This window comes from Oncorhynchus gorbuscha, linkage group LG10, assembly GCF_021184085.1.
Source record: "Oncorhynchus gorbuscha isolate QuinsamMale2020 ecotype Even-year linkage group LG10, OgorEven_v1.0, whole genome shotgun sequence".
Lineage (NCBI taxonomy): Eukaryota > Metazoa > Chordata > Actinopteri > Salmoniformes > Salmonidae > Oncorhynchus > Oncorhynchus gorbuscha.
In genome coordinates, this window is record NC_060182.1 from 56,983,818 (window position 1) to 57,008,630 (window position 24,813).

At 43.8% G+C, this 24,813-nt stretch overlaps 1 protein-coding gene across 1 annotated transcript in view; it reads right to left on the reverse strand.

The window, feature by feature from the left end:
- Positions 1–24,813, reverse strand: part of LOC124046266 (parkin coregulated gene protein homolog) — a 277,559-nt gene that overhangs the window by 142,370 nt on the left and 110,376 nt on the right. The gene's annotated exons all lie outside the window — the stretch shown is intronic.

Here is a 24,813-nt window from a genome sequence, read left to right on the forward strand (position 1 = left end):
ACACCCAGAAATAATAGTTTGTGTGGAGGTGCTGACTAACGGCGAAACTATAAACTATCAAAATAAAGAAAGTCGAACACTCCATGTATAAACTCCCAGCAATGTATTAGGTAAATACCCATTCAATTCCTGGGAGTTTATACATGGAGTGTGCGACTTTCTTCATTTTGATAGTTTATGGCCTCAATATGAAAAACATATTAAGATAATCTATCTATGGCATACAAGTCAAGGATTATAGAATTATAGCTGTGTGAAGCCTGTTCTGAGATCTGTGATAAGGGCCTAATCAAAATCGCATCAAAATGCAGAGGCAGACAATAGCCCAGAGTGGAGTAGTGATGGGTAAAGATCCCATAGGAGAACACAGGAAGCACTGGAGAATTACACACACACAGACACACACGCATGCACACACACAAACCTCCCCGACCCCACCCACCCACCCCACACACAAAACACACACACGTTCGGAGCCTTTGGCTGACCGGTAACGCTCACATTCATTCTTATCGATTGGCCGTTCAGGTTTGTTTTGTCTTTAGGTGCCTCCAGGTTTCCCTACGGAGGGCCTTTATCGATGAGACGGGACAGCAAGAGACGTTCTTGAGCAGCAATTAGCCAGGCCGCGCAAAGAGAGGCCCACACATCTCCTCTGGTCAGTGTGGAGAGAGGCACAGACACGGCAGCTAAGCAGTTAGTAAAGGCTTCCTCATTAAAACACTTGAATGAGTCTGCGTCTAAAATAGCACCCTATGCACTATGTAGGCTAGTCTAATGTGTTACTTTTGACCAGGCCCCAGGGCACTACGTATGGAACAGGGTGCCATTTCGGACAAACCCAGAGTCTCTGGGGCCTCCAGCCCATAGAAATAGAATTCATAGAATGTGTTATACCCATGTACTGTAAGTCAATGGGTGGGTGATGGAAGTCTACTTCTATGCTCTAGGCTGGATTGGCAGCATGCATAGGCTAACTATGTGCCAGCGCACCAAGTACACAGGGGAGAGTGGGGTATGTGTGTCTATTTGTGTGCATGTGTTGGGTAGCCGGATGCATAGAGTGTGGTGTGGGTCCCAGCTCAGCCTGTTTCTCTGGTAATCAGCCAGGTCGTTCAAGATTAATGTCGAAATTGGATGTCTATCTTGAAAACATGCCTTCAAACCGGCCACAACAGTGAGCACTATTACCATCAAATAGGCTTGGGTTTTGCTCGGGCGTTGTGGACGGGGGTGGCGGATGGGCATAATTCCATGACTAATGACTCATTTGGGTAATGCCATGACTCTGGATCAGAAATTTGACGTTTGGAGCAACTTCTAAATTTAAAGTTTGGAGAACGTGGTTAAACATCTAATTCTGCGAGAGCTTGTTGGTGATAATTTCTGTTGGCCACTTCAGAGCAATGAGAAGGACACTGACCACGGTGTGTGTGTGTGTGTGTGTGTGTGTGTGTGTGTGTGTGTGTGTGTGTGTGTGTGTGTGTGTGTGTGTGTGTGTGTGTGTGTGTGTGTGTGTGTGTGTGTGTGTGTGTGTGTGTGTGTGTGTGTGTGTGTGTGTGTGTGTGTGTGCGTGTGTGTGTGTGTGTGTGTGTTTGTGTGTGTGTGTGCCAGGCCATCTACCTAGAGCAGGCCTGATTTTCCATGGAAGGCCAAATTAGATTATATTTTTGCCATCACAGGCCAGAATCATATTACAGGATTATACATCATGTGTATGACTGTGTGACAGATATATCTACTGTAGATCACATCCAGATGTGCTACTTATTTGACCTTTTTAACATGCACAGAAATAAACCACATCCATGTTCTCCTTTTGGTAGGTATTTTCATTATTAAAATGAAAAGTACACTGTGCATTCAGCACCACGGACAGAACTCTTGTTAACAGGTATGCACAAAACCACAAGAGAGAGAGAGCTCAACATTACATTTAAACTACTCAGTCAGTGTGAGGAGTGAAGTCTCTGATGGGCATTGACTAGAGCAGTGAAGTCAGGTATAGTTTCTGACGTCGCTATGCGCAGGATTGATGAGAGCTGAGAGTCAGTAAGAGACGATTTGTGCCTTGACTTGTTATATTTCATCACTGAAAATGTCTGTTCACATACTGTACAAGGGTTGACGCAAACAGTACAAACATCTTCTGAGCGTGACTCCTAATCTTTGGAAAGTTTTGTTCATCGAGAGATGCATAAACCTCGACAGTGACATTGTTTTGAATAGTTCTCCAATCACAGCATCAGACTGAAGCTCGATAAGTTCAATTTGCAGGTCAGCGGGAGTGTTATCCACATTGAAGGTGGAGGAAACCAACAGCATGTCATTTTCCAACACTTTGAAATACTCAAAACGACGAGAAAACTCACCGTTCAAAGCACACAGCAGCGATGTCTACTTCTCCCGCTGGTCATCTGATAGGGAACAGACTAGTAGTGTCGGGAGGTAGGTGAGATTGCTGGCTTCTACTTGGCGGGTCAGGAGGAGTAATTTTCCCTTGAAGGCTATGAGAAGGCTACACATCTGATGAACAAAAAGGCCCTTCCCTTGTAGTTTGGAATTCAGTTCATTCATGAGGGCCACAGTGAAGGCAAAATCAGCCAACCATTCAATACCTTGCAGTTGAGGGAAATCCACATATTTCCCTTTCATTTGCAAAAACTCAGCAATCTCCGACTTCAGGTCCCACACCCTTTAAAGCACCTTCCCCAAACTCAGCCATCTCACGTTTGTGTGGTTGGGGAGATCTGCATAACCCGACTCTGTCTCTTCAAACAATGAGAAACTGTCTGTGGTTTAAAGATTTTGCTCTTATGAAGTTTACCACTTTAGTGACTGTATCCACAACATGGCTCATTTTCAGAAAACATTTACAGAGCACCTCCTGATGAATAACCCAATGCAGGAAAATCATTTTCTGATCTGGGTTCAGCTCAGCTAGTTGATCTTGCAGCACGTCTTCCGGATCCATGGACTTCCCGTGGACATGGTCTCCGACCGGGTGCTACAGTTCTTGTCCCGGTTCTGGAAGGTGTTCTGTGCCCTCATTGGGTCGTCGGCCAACTTGTTCTCTGGGTTCCACCCCCAGTTCAATGGCCAATCGTAACGAGCCAACCAGGATCTTGAGGCTACTCTGCCCTGCCTGGTCTCCGCCAACCCCACCTCCTGGAACCAGCAGCTGGTGTGGGTCGAGTATGCCCGCCACACCCTTCCCTGCTCTACCACGGTTATATCTTTGTTTGAGTGTTCTCTGGGGTATCAGCCCCCGCTCTTCCCCAAGCAGGGGGAAGAGGTCGGTGTACCTTCTGCCCAGATATTTGCCCGCCGCTGTCGTCGTACCTGGAGGAAAGCCCGGTCGGCCCTCCTCAAGACCACCTCCCGGTATCGACGACAAGCAGATTGCCATCAGACCACGGCTCCCCGGTATCGTCTCGGGCAGAAGGTATGGCTATCCACTCGGGAACTGCCCCTCTGGGTGGAATCCCGCAAACTCTCCCCCCAGTTTATTGTCCCATTTCCCATCTCCAAGATTATTAGCCCCTCTGTTGTTCATCTTCTGTTGCCCCGTACTCTTCGTATACATCCCACCTTTCATGTGTCCAGAGTCAAACCTATTTCTCACAGCCCTTTGGGTCCTGTTTCTGTTTTTGTTATCAGCTCCTGCTTTTCCCAGTCTCTCCTTTTTCTCATACTCCTGATTTTGACCCTTGCCTGCCCTGACTCTGAGCCCGTCTGCCTGACCACTCTGCCTGCCCCTGACCCTGCCTGACGACATGTACATTTGCCCCACCTCTGGATTGTTGACCTCTGCCTACCCTGACCCTTAGCCTGCCTACCGTCCGGTACAGTTGCTCCACCTCTGGTTTACTGACCCCTGCCTGCCTTGACCTGTCTATTGCCTGCCCCTGTTGAAATATTCAACTATTAAACAATTTGATGTGCCTGCATCTTCGATGTGCCTGCATCTGGGTCTTACCTTGATTCCTGGTAGTCTGTCCTTGTGCAGTTGTTATTTATACGTGCCTTCAAAATAAATGTCCCACATGCGGTGGGAGTTAAATCATTACACAAAGAAGAGTATTCATTGGGCTTTTAATGTTTTTCAAAACTTTACTATCGCAAATTCTTTATGTGATCTGAGCATACAGCCCCCGGGCTGCCCTTTGCCCAGGCCTGCCCTAGAGGAAAGCCACTGGGCTTCATGTAGGTCTCATTTATATTGGGACCTCACCAACACTGAGAAAACCCCATTCATCAACTACTATAGTCACCATGAACCAGCTGTAATCCTGTAATCCAACTGAACACACACCCACATATGTACTGTACTCTCTGCTCCCAAATAGACCCCGTACACATATTTAGACAGGCATGCATCCAAACATTCAAGAGGGTAGCCTATTCTCAGGCAGGAATACACCCATTGACAGAGGGGCGCACACACACACACACACACACACACACACACACACACACACACACACACACACACACACACACACACACACACACACACACACACACACACACACACACACACACACACACACACACACACACACACACACACACACACACACACACACACACACACACACACACACACACTGAATTGTTTTGATGTGTACACAGTGGTCCCATAGGCCTTTTCAGGCATACTTTGCTATTATGGTTACTAATCATTAGCCATTGTAATTGAAAGGCTGTCCCCATTAGACCATGTTCCTGTTACTGCACAAATCCTGCTACCGTTAGCAGGATGATGAGAAAGCTTATAGAGGCAGAGGCGGAAACTTTGCATGGCAGTGCACTCTTTCTGTGTGTGTGTGTGTGTGTGTGTGTGTGTGTGTGTGTGTGTGTGTGTGTGTGTGTGTGTGTGTGTGTGTGTGTGTGTGTGTGTGTGTGTGTGTGTGTGTGTGTGTGTGTGTGTGTGTGTGTGTGTGTGTGTGTGTGTCTCTCTCTCTCTCTCGGTTTCTCTCTTTCTCTCTCATATCACCTTTCAAGCCTTGCCAAAGAATCACAAAATGCCTCAAGTAGGTTCATTCACAGCACAGACACACATGTGAACAATAGACACCTCTCTCTTTCATCCCCCTCTCTCCCTGTCTCTCTCTCTCTAAACATGCAAACAGTTTATACACAGCATCGCAACAACAGACATCTGCCAAGGCATAAGCTGCTAAGGTACACATACACGAAGGGCCTTTGAGCCCTGTCCTTACATTAGAGTTTATGGGGCCTGACAATTCAAGCCCGGTTCGACCCAAGACCGGTGAGCTGAAGCCTGAGCCCAGTCCAGCCTGACATCACAGAAATGAAATGAGCCCTTATCCCTGAAAAAAAGTCAGATTTCTAGAAAACAGTATTGATTTAAACTGGTGTTGAGAACAATGTGGCGGAGGCGGACAGCAGCAGAGTGAGGAGATGAGGAAACAGCCACCGGGCATAGAAAAAGCGCAGAGAGCCGAAAGCTCACCTTAGTTATGATCAACTGAACAATGAAAATATTGGATATTAAGTAGGCTAATGCAATTGAATGTACGTCATTCTTGCTTATACTGAAACTCTGAAAGTCATATCCAACTGTTATACTAATTTAAAACAATTGTAATGATGGGGAGGTGAGTCGGAAGCAGGTGCAGGTGAAACGTTTTAATAAAACAACAAAACCAAGAACACGACACTAACATAAGGCAGTTTGCAGATACACAAGAACAATACCAACTGGTGAGTGAACCTGGGAGAGTGACATAATAAGGTGTGGAAATTATGAAGGTAATGGAGTCCAGGGGTGAATCATAATGACTGACAGGTGCGCGTAATGATGAGTGCCAGGCGTGCGTAATGATGAACCCCCAGGACCGGTGGTTAGTATTCTGGCCGGAGGGGAGGAGCCAGAAGCAGACGTGACAACAATGGTCGTGTGTGGTAACCTAGATGTTCATTTCGGCACGGTTTTGGTTGGTTTTCACTGAATATACATTTGGATTATTTGGTAACAATTAGGCTATGGAAGTGTTAGCTAAATTGAAGTGAGCGCTCATGATCACCTTGATTCTAGCTCATGTTGCTAGCATGTAATGTAGCTTGACAAATGGATTTTGCTCTTCACTCGAGTAGTAGCCTGTTCTACTCCCTACCAAAAGTCTCTGACTTGTGACAATCAATCAATGTGCTTTTGTTTCAGTGAATCTCCATCTGTATATTTGGTTAGTTAATCTCGGGTTAGTTAATCTAGGGGTTTGTTAATCTCTTGATCTTAAACCTTTTAGTATGCGATCATGTAGCCGAAAACAGAGAGTATTATTTTGCTCCTGATTTACGTAGTAGCCTTATATAATCTACCTACCTATCGAGCTGTGGGAGCACGTCCTGTTAAGATCTGTTTTAACGTAACAGCCTCCTTCAATATAATCAATCATTCAACAGCATACAAGTCATTCATGTGTTTCAAGCTTTGAATTTTAAAATGAAATAAAGGGAATATTAAATAATGAAACAATAAATAGATAACAAGATTTCCGGCCTAAAATTCATTTTAATTAGCATTTTAAAATCCCCGTGTTTTGAATGCATGTTTGATTAGGAAAACATTTGGTTCAGTTATGGGTCAACTTTCGATAGTTCACATGTTCCAGCAAGGCACATTAGTAGGATAGTCATAGGCTGTATTTTGTTAGGATGTATCAGCGTAAACGGATGCTATTGGAATATGGGCTTGTCCTGATACTGAGATGCGCTGCCTGTCGAGCTCTTGTGGAACATCATTCTCCCGACTGCACTCCAGTCTATTCGTATTGCAATTTGAAACATTTGAATCATCAGAAAAATAACAAATGTCTCTGGCCCAGCCAATATTGGAATCCTGGTGCTGCTAGTGTCTGCAGCTGCTGCGATTGAGAGAGGGCCATAGTAGGCTAAAAGGTCCGCAGACAAAGTTTTGTTTTCAGAGCAGAACTTTGAGGCCCGACCCGGTATAAGACCAGGCCAGACAAGGCCGTCGGGAACCGTCGGGTTCAGGCTGAGAACTCTACCTCACATGCCACCTGATTTGCTATACACAGAGGGCCGTGGTTGTGCAATTAACTGGGCTCTGCAGGGTGTGTGTGTGTGTGTGTGTGTGTGTGTGTGTGTGTGTGTGTGTGTGTGTGTGTGTGTGTGTGTGTGTGTGTGTGTGTGTGTGTGTGTGTGTGTGTGTGTGTGTGTGTGTGTGTGTGTGTGTGTGTGTGTGTGTGTGTGTGTGTGTGTGTGTGTGTGTGTGCGTGCGTGTGTGTGTGTGTGTATATGAGTGCGTGCGTGTGGCGTGTGTGTGTGATGAGTGGAGTGAACATAGCCACGGTTGAAGACTCCCTGGATCATGCTCCAGTTTTAAGATGAAAGCTTTTCTATAAAGCCCAGATTAGAGCTGGGTGTGTGTGCGCGCGCTGGGGAGTCCCAGCAATGAGCTGGAACTAGGCCAGAATAGCAACCTTCCACCATAGAACATGACAAGACAGGGGCAAAGACGGAGAGTATGACAAGGGAGGGAGAGAAAGAGAGAGGGGGGATAAAAATGGAGAGCATGAATAATTAGAGAAGGATTTCCCAAATTCGGTAGTCATGACCCAAGAGGTGCACATTTTAGTTATTGCCCTAACACAACACAGCTGATTCAAACGATAAAAGCTTGACAACTGGTTGATTATTTGAGCCAGCTGTGTGGCGCTAGCAAAAAAACAAAATGTGCACCCCTGCGGGTCACAAGGACCCGAGTTTGGGAAACCCTGAGATAGAAGGGGTGGGTGTGATGATGGGCTTTCACACCTGCTCGTGTTGGAGCTGGCTGAAGACAGCTTTATACAGGATGTGCAGAGGGATGAGAGGAACAGATGTGCCCGGCCATTTGGAACAGCTGCTTGATACACCACGCTCACACTATTATCTTATTAGAGGACGTGTGTGTGTGTGTGTGTGTGTGTGTGTGTGTGTGTGTGTGTGTGTGTGTGTGTGTGTGTGTGTGTGTGTGTGTGTGTGTGTGTGTGTGTGTGTGTGTGTGTGTGTGTGTGTGTGTGTGTGTGTGTGTGTGTGTGTGTGTGTGTGTGTAAATGTCTTCAAACTGCAGCCACTACTACACTGACCTGTGGCTACAGCCAATTGTCCTTGTCATTGCCACTGCACCCAGCGACCTCCCAGCAGGACGACAGACAGTCACGACAACAAGGAAAACTGTAATCAACCGCTGGAGAGTGTAATCAGCATTCTGCCCTAATCAGCAGAATTGGCGGCTCAATCTGAAACAATCAGGGCCTTGATTGATAGAATGAATTGTTATCTGCCCTGGTCTGCTGGGAGTAAAACCCAAAAGAGACCGTTATCTGGCGTTGCTACATTTGTTTCTACTTGTGTCTTGGACGGGTTGCTCGCAGGCACACTGCTCTGGCTCCCACTCATTCATCTTAGAGATTAATTAAATGTGGACACTTCAAAGTACTTCCACACATAAGGGTCCCCCAGGGTAGCATGCATTCTAACTGTTTAAAATGGAAAGGAGCAATCCATCATGACTGTTTGTGAGTCAATGTGTGTGTATATGTGTATATGAGCACAGGGAAATGTGTGTGTATATATATATATATGTGTGTGTGTGTGTGTGTGTGTGTGTGTGTGTGTGTGTGTGTGTGTGTGTGTGTGTGTGTGTGTGTGTGTGTGTGTGTGTGTGCGTGCGTGCGTGTGTGTGTGTGCGTGCTGGCTTTAGTGTCTCACACAGTGCTGAGAATTTTGCAGAAACGTTCAAACAAATACGCTCATTCTCAACGCGTGTTTGATAAATGAGCCCCATTGATTTTGTGTGGGAGCCACAACAATAGACGAAAGACAAATGTTTAGTCGGTTTGAAATAACAAGACCGACAAGCAGGCTGTGTGACATTCTCAGATTGTTTAGGGAAGAAAAAAGTAGCCAAGTTCTGGCAGTGTGTGTGTGTGTGTGTGTGTGTGTGTGTGTGTGTGTGTGTGTGTGTGTGTGTGTGTGTGTGTGTGTGTGTGTGTGTGTGTGTGTGTGTGTGTGTGTGTGTGTGTGTGTGTGTGTGTGTGTGTGTGTGTGTGTGTGTGTGGTAGAGAAAGTGTGAGGTAGGCAAAGTTACCCAGGCAGAAGCGCCTGTCAGCAGCCTCCCAAGGCCCTGGCCGGCCGGACTGTGCCCAAGTCCGTAATGGGATGTTCTTGTGGTGCCAGCGGATCACTCTCATCCTGTGTTCTGGCACACAGATCAAAGAGAATGGCCTGTATAGAGCTGGCTACAGAGATTGGACACAGTAAGGAAGGGAGAGAGAGGGGGAGACATAGAGAGAGAGACAGAGAGGGAGAAAGAGATATAGAAAGGAAGAAAAAAAAGAAAGAGTGAGAAAGTTAGTCAGGAAGAGAAGAGGAAGAGAAAATGAGAGAGGGAGCGAGAAGAGGAGAGAAAGACAAAGAGATGCCAACGTGTCTACGCAGTAGACAGACTAAAGGGTCCTGTGAGTGAGCAGTCCCTGTATTAACACACACAGGGTGATGAGGTTTCATTACTCTATCTTCCGCTTCCTATTTAAGTCTAGGTGAGGGAAAAAGAGGGAAAAGTGGTGGTAAAAAGAGTCAAGTGGGACTTGGAGATGGATCCTCTGTTCCTCTCGCACCAATTAGCGACAGTGGTAATAAAATATGGCCACTGGTCAAAGGAGTGGAGTAAAAAGAGGGCACGATGCTGCCATGTCCCAGCCAGGGCCATAGATAACACTCTGGCCAAAATCAATGTGTGGGTAATTCTTAGCCCAAAGCCAGTCAATGACAATAGACCACATTTATCAAACCTTGTACAATCTGACTAAGGTGTTGTAAATTGGCAAGCGCAGACTCCCCACTGGCCTCTAACAAAGAAAGCAGTGGTGCTTCTGTTGTGATACGTGGACAGGTCACTGGACATTGGCCCTCTCCGATAAGGGTCAATTCATCTCCCAGCTAGCTCGCAACCAACCATTCCCATCATCAACATCAACTAAGCCAAGCTAGCCAAATAAATTACAGTCATCCTGATGAAGGCCAAGATGGCCAAGATTGTGCCTTTTTGACTCCTCAAATGGATGACAGGCCAGCTGTGAAGCCGAATGCCAAGAGAGGATGAATGGAGTCCAGTGCCCAGCTAGCACAGTTGGTTCCTTGGAAGTTGTGATAACATATGTTTTTGGTTTCACTTTGGTTGTGGGAACGAAGGCATATACAGTTGAAGTCGGAAGTTTACATAAACTTAGGTTGGAGTCATTAAAACTCGTGTTTCAACTACTCCACAAATTTCTTGTTAACGAACTATAGTTTTGGCAAGTCAGTTAGGACATCTACTTTGTGCATGGCACAAGGCATTTTTCCAATAATTTCACTTATAATTCACTGTATCACAATTCCAGTGGGTCAGAAGTTTACATACACTAAGCTGACTGTGCCTTTAAACAACTTGGAAAATTCCAGAAAATTATGTCATGGCTTTAGAACCTTCTGATAGGCTAATTTAATCTAATGTATCTAATCTAATGTATTTCAAGGCATACCTTCAAACTCAGTGCCTCTTTGCTTGCTCTTTGACTTTGCCTCAATTCTAAGCTAGGAAGTGTAAATGGTAGTAATCAGTCTTGCCAGCTAGTTAAACATACCAAAAAGTATCTAAAACAAAAAATGAAATGTAAAATCTACATGGCTAGCGTAACCGATGTGAAATGGCTGGTTAGCGGGTTGCGCGCTAATAGCATTTCAATTGTTAACGTCACTCGCTCTGAGACCTTGAAGAAGTTGTTCCCCTTCCCCTTGTTCCCCTTGTTCCCCCGCGGCTTTTGTGGAGCGATGGGTAACGATTAGAGGTCGACCGATTAATCGGAATGGCCGATTAATTAGGGCCGATTTCAAGTTCTCATAACAATCGGAAATCGGTATTTTTGGACACCGATTTGGACGATTTTTAAAATATTTTTTTACACCTTTATTTAACTAGGCAAGTCAGTTAAGAACACATTCTTATTTTCAATGACGGCCTAGGAACGGTGGGTTAACTGCCTTGTTCAGGGGCAGAACGACAGATTTTTACCTTGTCAGCTCGGGGAATCAATCTTGCAACCTTACAGTTAATCCAACACTCTAACCACGTGTACCTAACCATAAACATCAATGCCTTTCTTAAAATCAATACACAAGTATAGATTTTTAAACCTGCATATTTAGTTAATATTGCCTGCTAACATGAATTTCTTTTAACTAGGTAAATTGTGTCACTTCTCTTGCAACAGAGTCAGGATATATGCAGGAGTTTGGGCCACCTGGCTCGTTGCGTACTGTGTGAAGACTATTTCTTCCTAACAAAGACAGGAAACTTCGCCAAATGGGGGATGGTTTAACAAAAGCGCATCTGCGAAAAAAGCACAATTGTTGCACGACTGTACCTAACCATAAACACCAATGCCTTTCTTAAAATCAATACACAGAGGTATATATTTTTAAACCTGCATATTTAGCTAAAATAAATCCAGGTTAGCAGGCAATATTAACCAGGTGAAATTGTGCCACTTCTCTTGCGTTCATTGCACGCAGAGTCAGGGTATATGCAACAGTTTGGGCCGCCTGGCTCGTTGCGAACTAATTTGCCAGAATTTTACGTAATTATGACATAACATTTAAGGTTGTACAATGTAACAGCAATATTTAGACTTGGGGATGCCACCAGTTAGATAAAATAAGGAACGGTTCCGTATTTCACTGAAATAATAAATGTGTTTTTTTCGCAATGATAGTTTCCGGATTCGACCATATTAATGACCAACGGCTTGCATTTCTGTGTGTTATTATGTTATAATTAAGTCTATGATTTGATATTTGGTACAGTCTGACTGAGCGATGGTAGGCAGCAGCAGGCTCGTAAGCATTCATTCAAACAGCACCTTCGGGCGTTTTGCCAGCAGCTCTTCACTGTGCTTCAAGCATTGAGCTGTTTATGATTTCAAGCCTATCAACTCCCGAGATTAGGCTGGTGTAACCGATGTGAAATGGCTAGCTAGTTAGCGGGGTGCGCGCTAATAGTGTTTCAAACGTCACTCGCTCTGAGACTTGGAGTAGTTGTTCCCCTTGCTCTGCAAGGGCTGTGGATTTTGTGGAGCGATGGGTAACGATGCTTCAAGGGTGGCTGTTGTCGATGTGTTCCTGGTTCGAGCCCAGGTAGGGGCGAGGAGAGGGACGGAAGCTATACTGTTACACTGGCAATACTAAAGTGCCTATAAGAACATCCAATAGTCAAAGGTATATGAAATACAAATGGTATAGAGAGAAATAGTCCAATAAATACTATATTAACTACAAACTAAAACCTCTTACCTTACCTGAAGTCTCATGTTAAAAGGAACCACCAGCTTTCATATGTTCTCATGTTCTGAGCAAGGAATTAAACGTTAGCTTTTTTACATGGCACATATTGCACTTTTACTTTCTTCTCCAACACTTTGTTTTTGCATTATTTAAACCAAATTGAACATGTTTCATTATTTATTTGAGGCTAAATTGATTTTTATTGATGTATTATATTAAGTTAAAATAAGTGTTCATTCAGTATTGTTGTAATTGTCATTATTACAAATACATTTTTTAAAATCATCCGATTAATCGGTATCGGCATTTTTGGTCCTCCAATAATCGGTATCGGTATCAGCGTTGAAAAATCATTATAGGTCAACCTCTAGTAACAATGCTTCGAGGGTGACTGTTGTTGATGGGTGCAGTGGGTCCCTGGTTCGATTCCAGGTAGGGTTGAGGAGAGGGACGGAAGCTATACTGTTACATTGGTGCCGTGACCCAGATCACAGGTTGCTGCGGAAAAGGAGGAGGTCAAAAGGGGGGTGAGTGAAACCGATGTGAAATGGCTCGCAAGTTAGCGGGGTGCGCACTAATAGCGTTTAAAATCGGTGACGTCACTCACTCTGAGACCTTGAAGTAGGAGATGGCAATGGTTTATTCTATAGGATTGAGGTCAGAGCTTTGTGATGGCCACTCCAATACCATGCCTTTGCTGTCCTTAAGCAATTTTGCAACAACTTTGGTAGTGTGCTTGGAGTCATTGTCCATTTGGAAGACCCATTTGCAACAAAGCTTTAACTTCCCGACTGATGTCTTGAGATGTTGCTTCAATATATCTACATAATTTTCCTACCTCATGATGCCATCTATTTTGTGTAGTGCACTAGTCCCTCCTGCAGCAAAGCACCCCCACAACATGATGCTGCCACCCCCGTGCTTCACGGTTGGGATGGTGTTCTTCGGCTTGTGAGCATCCCCCTTTTCCCTCCAAACATAACGATGGTCATTACGGCCAAACAGTTCTATTTTTGTTTCATCAGACCAGAGGACATTTCTCCAAAAAGTACAATCTTTGTTCCCATGTGCAGTAGAAAAACATAGTCTGGCTTTTTTATGCCTGTTTCGGAGCAGTAGCTTCTTCCTTGCTGAGCGGCCTTTCAGGTTATGCCGATATAGGACTCGTTTTACTGTGGATATAGATAATTTTGCACCTGTTTCCTCCAGCATCTTCACAAGGTCCTTTGCTGTTGTTCTGGGATTGATTTGCACTTGTCACACCAAAGTACATTCATCTCTAGGAGACAGAACACGTCTCCTTTCTGATGACGGCTGCGTGGTCCCATGGTGTTTATACTTGCATACTATTGTTTGTACAGATGAACGTGGTACCTTCAGGTGTGAAATTGCTCCCAAGGATGAACCAGACTTGTGGAGGTCTACATGTTTTTTATTTTAGGTCTTGGCTGATTTCCTTTGATTTTCCCATGAAATACATACATCAGAAGCTTCTAAAGCCATGATGTCATTTTCTGGAATTTTCCAAGCTGTTTAAAGGCACAGTCAACTTAGTGTATGTAAACTTCTGACCCACTGGAATTGTGATACAGTAAATTATAAGTGAAATCATTTGTTTTTAAACAATTGTTGGAAAAATTACTTGTGTCATGCACAAAGTAGATGTCCTGACCGACTTGCCAAAACTATAGTTTGTTAACGAGAAATTTGTGAAGTGGTTGAAAAATGAGTTTTAATGACAACCTATGTGTATGTAAACTTCTGACTTCAACTATATAGGGCAGCAGCCTCTAAGGTGCTAGTGATGGCTATTTAAAGTAATGAAATACTATTAAAAAAATAATGTTTTTTTGTTAAGTTCCTTAAATGTGCTGAGAATGTTCCAAAGCAGAATGTTGTGAAAAGGTTGTATGCAAAATAACCATAGGACAACCACACTCTCACCATGCTCTAAGAAACATATGATACTCAGAACATTATGTGCTAGCTGGGTGGGCACTCTCCATCAGCCCAGTGGCCAAGCCTAGCAGGAGGCACAGCAGGAGGGGAGAAGAGAGAGCGTTTCATCTCTACCTGAGAGGTGGAGCGATGGCCGATGGCTTTGTTTCCCCTACAGCAGCGGTGATCAGATTGCCCATTGCCGTCATTACTTTCACTTTTGATTCCCTCACCGACACCTTTGTGAGAAGGGATCCGAAAATAAAAGGGAAAGGAGTGGATTTTTCACGTTGACAAATGTTTGATGCAGCATTGACAAATGTAGGACAACAGGTTTGTACAGTACACGAACGTTATGGATGAATCCCCAGCTTTTGAGATGTCAGTGAAGATCCAGCACAGCATGCTTCAACGCCAAGAGATCTGAGGAGGTTGCTGAAAGATGAATGATTCAGTAGGCATTATTATTTGATAATCGGAAGAATAATTGAACAGGAAACTATTTGGATTATTTTATTGGGCTGTTTCGATTGTTCCGTACTTGATTAGATCTGAGGACGCCATCCGCACGAATCTCGTCAGCCATCACTCAGTTTTATAATCAGTGAACATCAAAGTGGTTGCTTGAAGCACTTGAAAAAGTGATACACTTCTCCAAGGTGAAAGGAAAATACAGACCAATGTCATGTTACGTTTACAAAAGGTCTGACGGGATTTGTCTGAGCCCGCTAATGTCAAGAGTGTAGAAGTGGAAAATAGACTGAGTGTACAAAACGTTCCACAGGGAGGCTGGCCAATGTTCCCTCTTACTTTTTCCCTCACTGAGCATATTTCAGGTCACAAACTTGAACATTGTGAAAATTCGGTGCAACTTTCGGCGCACGTTTACTGCAAACACTGGGGCTGTATCCGCAAGTTAGTTTTAACAGTGGTCAAGTAGGCTACTGTGACTATTTCATCATAATGTAGGCCTACCAGAGTGGCCTATCATCAAAAACAATGGAGCCAACTGGGGAGTTGCAGCGATGAGACAAGATTGAAAATTGAGGAGAATACACACAAAACAATGGAGAAAATGTATCACATAACGTTTTAACATGGACATAGCTGTTCTATCATTCAGCCTACAGTATCAGCCTACAGTATCAGCCAATGTGTGGTGTTCAATGTAGCTCTAAATTCCATGAGACTATTGAAAAAAACATTCATGGCTTGACATGAACCTGTTTATTCACTTGTCCTTCAGACAACGAGGTGACTGAAAATGTTGTGTTGTTTGATGCAAGAAACCACTTTACAAAATAAAATGCATCATTATTCCCATACCATTACACCAGAGAATCAAGACACATTATGCTACCCTCTGCCTATTGGCTACTTAGCTTATTCAAGCCCGTCTCAAAATACAACATTGTTCCTTTAAGAGAAAAAAAAAGCTCTTAAACTGACTTGCTTTCTAAAGATGTCTAGAAACGCACATGTTTTCTGCTCTTGTCGGAAGCAATTCCTCCCCCATTGCTGACTACAAATGATCTATAACTGGGCTAATAACTTACTAACTAGCAAAGGATATTAACAAATGTGCACAAGTCAGTACATGTAGCTCTCGCTTTGATCTCAAAACAAGTGCATCTACTCACGACCGCTCATGCTGTAAAAACAGTCCAATTCAAAGTGAATGGCACAAACCCATATGATCCATTTACAGTGCCTTGCGAAAGTATTCGACCCCCTTGAACTTTGCGACCTTTTGCCACATTTCAGGCTTCAAACATAAAGATATAAAACTGTATTCTTTTTGTGAAGAATCAACAACAAGTGGGACACAATCATGAAGTGGAACGACATTTATTGGATATTTCAAACTTTTTTAACAAATCAAAAACTGAAAAATTGGGCGTGCAAAATTATTCAGCCCCTTTACTTTCAGTGCAGCAAACTCTCTCCAGAAGTTCAGCTCCGGTCTGTGCAGAGTACGGGCTTGTCAATGCAACAGAATCCTACTCCAATGCATTTTGACTACAACAAAATCTCTTGCATAGCTGGTTTTGTTTCGGGATGTTGCATTGAAAGTGGCTAATGTTGCGTTGACTCAATCACATTTCCCACAGTAAAGGGAAACGTTGATAGTGATAACTAACGGAAAACTGAGTGAAGTTCAATCCCGCTCTGATATTTCTACTGCGAGGCTGGAGCTGCATGCCGGGCGCACTCGCACAGCTTAGAGGGAACATTGAAGCTGACCCACTTGGTTGACTCCAATTCTTCCAACAGTTGTGTCAAGTTGGCTGGTTGTCCTTTGGGTGGTGGACTGTCACGTAGAGTAGGCCAGAAGGCTAAACTGAAAAACCTAACCTCTATCAACATTTTTAAAAAGATGGTGGAGCCGCAAAAGTACTTCTGCGCAAGGGTGTTTATTTACATAGTGAATCCGCAACAAAAACAACAGTGCTGCCATCCAAAGTATACATTATGGGGACAGCTTTAAAACAATGCTGCCCCACCAACAGCTCAATCAAAAATGGTTCCCCATTGAACTGAAAGAGAGACTCCTTTTGTAAGGGAAGCCCCTCCCATCAGAACATACCCAGCACTAATTAATTAAGCAATTACCTTCGTCAAAGCCTACATTTAACCAACCAGCTAAACATAATGAATTATATACATTGCGACACGTTTCTCACCACACAATATACCAATATAACACATTTAAAGAAATCCCATCCTCCCTTATCATTCATAAGTGCAATACACGTTGCTTAAATTAAACATGAACACTTGTCTGTATATTCTTTCGACCATAAACTGCTACTGACGGGAGGTGAGAATAAAGTGAGAAATGTTATGTACTAAGATAGGGAAGTTAACTCGTGTGTCGACCCACATTGTTAACGGAGCTGATTACGGCGCAGGGAGGCTGACTGCGTGTGTGTTAGTGTACCAAACGCTGCCCGCGGCCAGTGACGGACTTCTCCGTCACACGGACCATTCTTGATACACACAGGAAACTGTTGAGTGTGTAAAAAACAGCAGCGTTGACGTTCTTTAACAGGGTACTACCATACCCTGTTAAAGGTACTTAAATATTTGATCTTTCCCATTCACCCCCTTAAAAGTCACACATACACAATCCATGTCTCAATTGTCTCAAGGCTTAAAAATCATTCTTTAACCTGTCTCCTTCCATTCATTCTACATGGATTGAAGTGGATTTAACAGGTGAGATCAATAAGGGATCACAGCTTTCAGCTGGATTCACCTGGTCAGTCTATGTCATGGAAAGAGCAGGTGTTTTTAATGTTTTGTACACTCAGTGTAAATAAATGTTACCTCACTAGGATCAATGGAGCGAAAGTTCTGCAGATTGTTTTAATCTCAGAAAGATTTTTCTCAAACCATCGAGAAAGGTTTTTCCTCGAAGAAAAGATCATGCTGGTAGTGGAGTAAAGCTCACTTAAGGGACATAGGCGTGCGTGTAAACAAGCACAATTTCACTTCCCATTTCGACGGAAGGGGAAAGGGAAGAAGAACACTGAACCAGATGTAATTACAAAAGGCAATAAAACTGCTCCAAGTCTATGACCCACAAGGAGGAAATATGTCATCGCTTATCAGCCCAGCACAGAATGGGAAAATCTTGTGGGTCGCTTGCTTGCTCTTTTCAAATGTGACACTGTGCAAGATGGTGGGGCCTTTTTCGAGAACACCAAATGTACAAATTCTCCCTCCTTCATTCCGGGGGAAATATGTTTTTTTTTTAAACAGAGATGAGGGCGATAAAACAACCTTGGATGTGACATTCAGGACTAATAAGAGACGGGCTGTTTAGATACTGGGGAAGACAGGCCCAAGTCTTAAATCCTACAGTAAACAACCCTGTGAGTGCTGTTTGTGAGGACATTGCACTATATCAATCATAGCATGAGAATAACCTTCTTGAGGAGCCACGAGAAAGAGTGATATGAGCTGGTGCTGTACTCCTCTACGTATGTATCATCACAAATACTGTAGGCTACTGTCGTTATGATTACATAAGCACAGAATGAATACTATACCACACAAGCCTCCATGTTGGTTGTAGAGAAAAGATATGTAGTCAGAAACACCAATAATGCTACAGTATATCTGTTTTTTTTATATCAAAATACAAAATGGCTTTAATTGTCAAACAACCTCTGACCTCTACTTTTCAAATACATTTTTTCTGCCAACAAAACAAAGCTTAAATATCTGTGCCACTGGGACACCACACAATGCTCAGTGTCTGCTCAGTCAAACTGCAAAAAGCTTTGAGTGAAGAAAACTTGAGTCGAAAACAGAGGTGATGACAACAGTAAACTTTGCATTGCTTATGTTCTCCCAGCATGGGGGAGGGGAAGGGAAGCTGTCTTCTTTTTTTTAAGCGTGGAGAGAGAGAAGGCAGAGTTGTTGTTGTTGTTGCCGGCGCGAGGTGGGGGATACTTGACAGGTATTGTCAGTCGACTCAGCGAGCGGCCGGGGCCATGAAGATGAGTCTGCTTCTGACAAGTTTATTGAAAAAGATGCAGGCGCAAACAGCTTGGTCCCCTACTCTACTCTACAACACTACCTCCTTTCTCTCCTCTCTGTATCTGTCTCCTTCCCTCTCAAACAGCTTGGTCCCCCTACTCTACTCTACAACACTACCTCCTTCAAACTCTCCTCTCTGTATCTGTCTCCTTTCCCTCTCAAACAGCCTGGTCCCCCTACTCTACTCTACAACACTACCTCCTTTCTCTCCTCTCTGTATCTGTCTCCTTTCCCTCTCAAACAGCCTGGTCCCCCTACTCTACTCTACAACACTACCTCCTTTCTCTCCTCTCTGTATCTGTCTCCTTTCCCTCTCAAACAGCCTGGTCCCCCTACTCTACTCTACAACACTACCTCCTTTCTCTCCTCTCTGTATCTGTCTCCTTCCCTCTCAAACAGCCTGGTCCCCCTACTCTACTCTACAACACTACCTCCTTTCTCTCCTCTCTGTATCTGTCTCCTTCCCTCTCAAACAGCCTGGTCCCCCTACTCTACTCTACAACACTACCTCCTTTCTCTCCTCTCTGTATCTGTCTCCTTCCCTCTCAAACAGCCTGGTCCCCCTACTCTACTCTACAACACTACCTCCTTTCTCTCCTCTCTGTATCTGTCTCCTTCCCTCTCAAACAGCCTGGTCCCCCTACTCTACTCTACAACACTACCTCCTTTCTCTCCTCTCTGTATCTGTCTCCTTCCCCTCTCAAACAGCCTGGTCCCCCTCAAACAGCCTCTACTCTACAACACTACCTCCTTTCTCTCCTCTCTGTATCTGTCTCCTTCCCTCTCAAACAGCCTGGTCCCCCTACTCTACTCTACAACACTACCTCCTTTCTCTCCTCTCTGTATCTGTCTCCTTCCCTCTCAAACAGCCTGGTCCCCCTACTCTACTCTACAACACTACCTCCTTTCTCTCCTCTCTGTATCTGTCTCCTTCCCTCTCAAACAGCCTGGTCCCCCTACTCTACTCTACAACACTACCTCCTTTCTCTCCTCTCTGTATCTGTCTCCTTCCCTCTCAAACAGCCTGGTCCCCCTACTCTACTCTACAACACTACCTCCTTTCTCTCCTCTCTGTATCTGTCTCCTTCCCTCTCAAACAGCCTGGTCCCCCTACTCTACTCTACAACACTACCTCCTTTCTCTCCTCTCTGTATCTGTCTCCTTCCCTCTCAAACAGCCTGGTCCCCCTACTCTACTCTACAACACTACCTCCTTTCTCTCCTCTCTGTATCTGTCTCCTTCTGTTTCTTTCTCACTCCCCCTCTTTCTGTTCCATTCTATCTCTCTCTTTTGTCTGGCTCTTCCTTTCTCTCTCCATCAATCGTTTTATCTTATTCTCTCTCTCTTGTGCGCGCACTCTCTATCCCCCTCTGCTTCTCTCATGGACAAAACACTGCAGGAAGAGAGAACTGGAAAATAAACTTTTCTCTTCTACTCCAAATAAAAAGGACGAGAAAGGAAAAAAGGGAGGGAGAGAGAACAATAAAGCCAAGTGTAGTGCAGTGTGTTGGCTTGTCTTTTATAGACAGCACCTTTGATTCATACTCCTCCTCTTATCTATTTTCTACAGCAGTGCTGGCAGCGGAGGAGACAGCCATGGTATGTGAGAGGAAAATTAGGTCTCGCCACAGGCGTGATAACCTCCCCCTCAGTACAACTCGGGTTCCTGGCCCTGTAGGGACAAGCTGGGATGTGATTGGCAGACAGTGGATTTCCTCTCATAGCTGCTAATGCTGTTGGCTTTAATGTTTCTCGGGTGCTGGGGGCATCCAGTGGCAACCCAATCAGAGGGCCAAAGATGAATTATGAAAATGAGATGACCATTTCCTCATCTGTTCACAAGGCTTACTTATGGTACAATAAATAGGGCTGTAAGTTAGAAAGAGTTTAATGTTTGGATCAATCCACGATACTGTATGCATCTATCCATTCACAATGCATCAATCAATGCATTATACAACAGGTCTCTCCAAGGTCATGGGGGTGAGTGTCGCCTCAAAATACATTCCGTGCATTCTATGACCCCAGGTAATGCTGACGCTGCTGCCGATGATGACGAAGACGACGAGGAAGATAATGACAAGGACATGATGATGGTGACAATGTGAGGAAATTCCAAATCTTGAAATGCAAACATAAGGAATGTCATGGTTCAAATATTTTGACCTCCCATGGTCTGGAGAGAAGGAGTGTGTCGGGGGTCCGGTAAGAAGTTCACTGGAGGTTATCACCGTTGGGGTGTGGATAAATAGGAAAGATGAAGAAGGGGGCGAAAGTCAGTTAATAAGAAAAAATGAGGATACATGGAGGGCCTTTGAATGAAATATTACTCGTATTATTTATTTCTGTTCACCAGATAGGGTAGTCTGTCATCTGCAGGAAGGGGGCAGAGAAACTAGGCTAAGTGGCCAGGCCATTTCTTGTGCCTTTCCAAATGGCTGAATAGATATTAGGATTTTACAGCCTATTACACATGATAATTGGAGAGCATATTGAATTCCGGGGCAATTTTCTCTCCCACTGTCTCCCCACTGGGCACAAACTGGTTGAATCAACGTTGTTTCAACGCAATTTGTCAACGTACTGTGACGTGGAATCTACGTGGGAAAAGTCATCAAAGTATACTTTCATTTGAAGGCGGCAACCAATTTTCAATATAGACAAACCTTGTATAACATATGTTGAATTTGTATCTTTGCAACAACATCAGATCTTCATCATTATATCCACTATCAGAAAAAAAACATAGGCTGGGCAGCACCTCCTACTGGAGAGTTAATTTTCTACAGCTATCCATTTGGTTCCCCATCCAGGGTTTTAATCAAGCCCAGCTTAGCTTTTGATATTTGTCACTGACTGCTACCAGTGTGCATTCATGAGAATGATTATTGAGAGATGTCTTAATAACTAAATAGATTCACTGCTGCTGCGGAAGTCATTCCAAAGGGTAGATTTAACAGAGTAAAGGAAACGTAACCATACTTTATACAGTGCCTTCAGAACGTATTCACACCCCTTTACTTTTTTCCACATTTGGTTGTGTTACAGGCTAAATTGAAAATGTATTAAAATGAGAATTTGTTTGTCACTGATCTACACACAATACCCCATAATGTCAAAGTGTAATATTGTTTGTAGAGAAATTCGCAATGAATAAAAAGATGAAATATCTTGAGTCAATAAGTATTCAACCCTTTTGTTATGGCCTAAATAAGTTCAGGACGATAAATGTGCTTAAAATGTTAAAAGAGTTTAATGGTTGTGATCTGAGAAAACTGAGGATTGCTCAACAACATTGTAGTTGCTCTACAATACTAATCTTAATGAAAGAGTGAAAAGAAGAAAGCCTATACAGAACTAAAAATATTCCAAAAGAAGCACCTTGATTGCAACAAGGCACTTCAGTAATACTCCAAATCATTTGGCAAAGAAATTAACTTTTTGTCCTGAATACAAAGAGTTATTTTTGGGGCAAATCAAGCACAACACATCACTGAGTACCACGGTGGCAGTGGCGGCATCATGTTAAGAGTATGCTTGTCATCGGCAAGGACTAGGGAGTTTTTTTGGGGGATAAAAATAAACGGAATACAGCTAAGCACAGGCAAAATCATAGAGGAAAAACAGTTTCAACTCTCTTTCCAACAGACACTGGGAGACACAATTCACCTTTCAGCGGGAAAATAACCTAAAACACAAGGTCAAATCTACACTGGAGTTGCTTACCAAGATGACATTGAATGTTCATGAGCGACCAATTTACAGTTTTGACTTAAATCGATTTAAAAATATATGGCAAGACTTGGAAATGGCTTTCTAGCAATGATTAACAATGAAGAATAATGTGCAAATATTGTACAATCAAGGTGTGCAAAGAAAAAAAAAAGAAAAAAAAAATCTTCCACTTTGATTGAGAAGCTCAAATTGGTCTTATGTAGCAAAATTTGAAAGTGTTTTTTTACATTGGATAAAAGTAGAGATTCAGAGCTACAAAATGGCATATCAATACACTTGAGTTGAGGAATAGTAGGAATCCTGGATCATTGTTATTCTAACTTCCGCAACGCATATAAGGCCCTCTCCCGCCCTCCTTTTGGAAAAGCTGACCACGACTCCATTTTGTTGCTCCCAGCCTATAGACAGAGACTAAAACAGGAAGCTCCCGTGCTCAGGTCTGTTCAACGCTGGTCCGACCAATCTGATTCCACACTTCAAGATTGCTTCGATCACGTGGATTGGGATATGTTCCGCATTGCGTCAAAAAACAACATTGACGAGTACCCACAGCAACTATTAAAACATTCCCAAACCAGAAACTGTGGATCAATGGCAGCATTCGCGCGAAACTGAAAGCGTGAACCACTGCTTTTAACCAAGGTGACCGGAAACATAACCGAATACAAACAGTGTAGCTATTCCCTCCGCAAGGCAATCAAACAAGCTAAGAGTCAGTATAGAGACAAAGTAGAGTCGCAATTCAACGGCTCAGACCCAAGAGGTATGTGGCAGGGTCTACAGTCAATCACAGATTACAAAAAGAAAACCAGCCCCGTCGCGGACCAGGATGTCTTGCTCCCAGACAGACTAAACAACATCTTTGCTCGCTTTGAGGACAATACAGCGCCACTGATACGGCCCGCTACCAAAAACCTGTGGACTCTCCTTCACTGCAGCCGACGTGAGTAAAACATTTAAACGTGTTAACCCTCGCAAGGCTGCAGGCCCAGACCGCATCCCCAGCCGCGCCCTCAGAGCATGCGCAGACCAGCTGGTTGGTGTGTTTACGGACGTATTCAATCAATCCATATCCCAGTCTGCTGTTCCCACATGCTTCAAGAGGGCCACCATTGTTCCTGTTCCCAAGAAAGCTAAGGTAACTGAGCTAAATGACTACCGCCCCGTAGCACTCACTTCCATCATCATGAAGTGCTTTGAGAGACTAGTCAAGGACCATATCACCTCCACCCTACCTGACACCCTAGACCCCCTCCAATTTGCTTACCGCCCCAATAGTTCCACAGACGACGCAACCACACTGCACACTGCCCTAACCCATCTGGATAAGAGGAATACCTATGTGAGAATGCTGTTCATCTCCACAACTTTGTCCCTGACCTGTTTGGAGAGCTCCTTGGTCTTCATGGTGCCGCTTGCTTGGTGGTGTCCCTTGCTTAGTGGTGTTGCAGAACACGTGCATATGCATGAGTCTGCAGGTAGCTAACAACCAGAGTCAATGTTAGCTAGCTATAACTAGTCAAGCAAATGTGTCTGAGATACAAAGAATAAAATCATACACATAACGTTAGCTAGCGAGCCAGCCAGCTAACATTAGCTATATTAACTTGAAATTAAACCACTTTCTGTCAAAATTAGAAATGTGTAATATCTGAAAATGTAGCTAGCTAGACTATTTTACCCATACACATCATGGTTGGATGCGTCTCCTGTCAGATGCCATGGTTGCCCTTAGTTTGAAGATGTAATCCGGAGACAAGTGTTTTCTCCACCTCCTTAGCTATCATACTCAAATTCCACTGATTTCAAAACTCCAGAAAGAGGAGAATATATACATAATGTTTGCTAGCGAGCCAGCCAGCTAACGTTAGCAAGCTAACAGTACACTTTAACTTGACATTAGGTTTATGCAGTTTTACTACGCAATACATTAAAACAAGCCACGTTAGACAGGATTACCTATACATACGGACCATCTCAAATAGACAGAAGCGTGTTATATGGCAGACCAATCTAAACTCATCTCTCGGCATGTCCAGTCCACTCATTATCTGAGTCAATTGTGGTTGCTGTCTTATTCTCTGGCTAAACCAACTAGGCTTGTAATTGAACAATTACATTTTTATTTACAGATGGCATACACGTTTGTTATTAAGCCACATGAAAGTTAACATGTTTGAGAAGGCATTTCTGCGGCTCTCCTGTGAAGTATTGACCCGTGACATAAGCCTAGTT